This window comes from Grammomys surdaster, unplaced genomic scaffold, assembly GCF_004785775.1.
Source record: "Grammomys surdaster isolate TR1022 unplaced genomic scaffold, NIH_TR_1.0 308973, whole genome shotgun sequence".
In the NCBI taxonomy this organism is placed as follows: domain Eukaryota; kingdom Metazoa; phylum Chordata; class Mammalia; order Rodentia; family Muridae; genus Grammomys; species Grammomys surdaster.
This window is the reverse complement of record NW_021625931.1, coordinates 14163-16022: the sequence shown is the minus strand read 5'-3', so window position 1 is coordinate 16022 and position 1860 is coordinate 14163. Positions and strand designations below refer to the sequence as shown.

The 1860-nt window shown below is 47.4% G+C and overlaps 1 pseudogene; it reads left to right on the top strand.

The window, feature by feature from the left end:
- Window positions 1-8: 8 nt before the first annotated feature.
- LOC114616189 lies at window positions 9-1133 on the top strand (annotated as a pseudogene).
- The last annotated feature ends 727 nt before the right edge of the window (window positions 1134-1860 follow it).

The window sequence follows — 1860 nt, the reverse complement described above, 5'->3', positions numbered from 1 at the left end:
GCTCCTCCACTCTGCTTCCACGTCAGCCACCCCAGCTGTCTCAGAAGCCTTCTTTTGTCACATTCCGAGGGGAGCCCGGCGAGGGCTTCAATCACCTTGTGGTGGATGAGAGGACAGGGCATATTTATTTGGGGGCTGTCAACAGGATCTACAAACTCTCTAGTGACCTCAAGGTCTTGGTGACTCATCAGACAGGGCCAGACGAGGACAACCCCAAGTGTTACCCACCTCGGATTGTTCAGACCTGCAATGAGCCCCTGGCGAGCACCAATAATGTCAACAAGATGCTGCTTATAGACTACAAAGAAAACAGGCTGATCGCATGTGGGAGCCTGTACCAGGGCATCTGCAAGCTCCTGAGGCTAGAGGACCTCTTCAAGTTGGGAGAGCCCTTTCACAAGAAGGAACACTACCTCTCGGGGGTTAACGAGAGTGGCTCGGTCTTTGGGGTGATAGTTTCCTACAGCGACTTTGATGATAAACTCTTTATTGCCACAGCAGTGGATGGCAAGCCTGAATATTTTCCTACCATCTCCAGCAGGAAGCTGACTAAGAACTCTGAGGCAGATGGCATGTTTGCTTATGTCTTCCATGACGAATTTGTGGCCTCTATGATTAAGATCCCTTCAGACACCTTCACGGTTATCCCTGATTTTGACATCTACTATGTCTATGGTTTCAGCAGTGGCAATTTTGTCTACTTTTTGACCCTTCAGCCAGAGATGGTGTCTCCCCCAGGCTCCACAACAAAGGAGCAGGTGTACACCTCAAAGCTTGTGAGGCTTTGCAAAGAGGACACAGCCTTCAACTCCTACGTAGAGGTGCCCATTGGCTGTGAACGCAATGGGGTGGAGTATCGCTTGTTACAGGCTGCCTACTTGTCGAAAGCCGGTGCAGTGCTCGGCCAGACCCTGAGAGTCCACCCAGATGATGACCTCCTCTTCACCGTCTTCTCCAAGGGCCAGAAGCGGAAGATGAAATCTCTGGATGAGTCTGCCCTGTGCATCTTCATCTTGAAGCAGATCAACGATCGAATTAAGGACCGCCTGCAGTCCTGTTATAGGGGCGAAGGAACACTAGACCTGGCCTGGCTCAAGGTGAAGGACATCCCTTGCAGCAGTGCGGTGAGTTAGGAGGGATCTCATGGGCCTGGACAGTGGGCAATAAAGACCCAGCTTTTGTAGCCTCTATGGGGTTTCAATGGTATCCATTCTGGGTCTCGTTACTTTGGACTGTCACCAGCCAAGCATTCTTAGTATGGAGGCATCAGCTAGAGCTAAAATGTATATTTTTTTTAGGCACCTCATTCTGGTCTCTTGTTGTTGGTTATGAGAAACAGGCCTGCGAGCGGGTGGAAACACGTAAAGTTGATCTTCTTTGTATTTTGTCCTGGTGGAGCAGGTTAGAGTAAAATGATGGAAGATTCAGGAAAGGCAAGTACAACATGGGTCATCATTTTGCATTTGAGATGGACATAGAATTTCAGAGGATTATGGCTTTATTTTAGCCCCTTGCATATCTCTTAAAATGGCAAATGTGAGTAACGGTGAGATAGGAAGAAATCAACCATATTTTTAAGGCATCTTCTGTATTCATAGTGCCATGGAAAAGAGATCTTTCTTAGTTGGGTTTCTATTGCTGGGATAAAGATAACAACTAAAAGCAACTTGGGGAGGAAAGGGTTTATTTCAGCCTACAGGTCACAATCTTTCAGGAAGGGAATTCAAGGCAAGAATCCTGGAGCCATTTATTTTGACTGGTAGATATGCTCCAGACGGTCTATGGGGATGTTATGAACTTCGGGGACTCTGAAGTGTTCATAAATGTAGGTGGTCAATGAATGATAAACCATATTTGTTC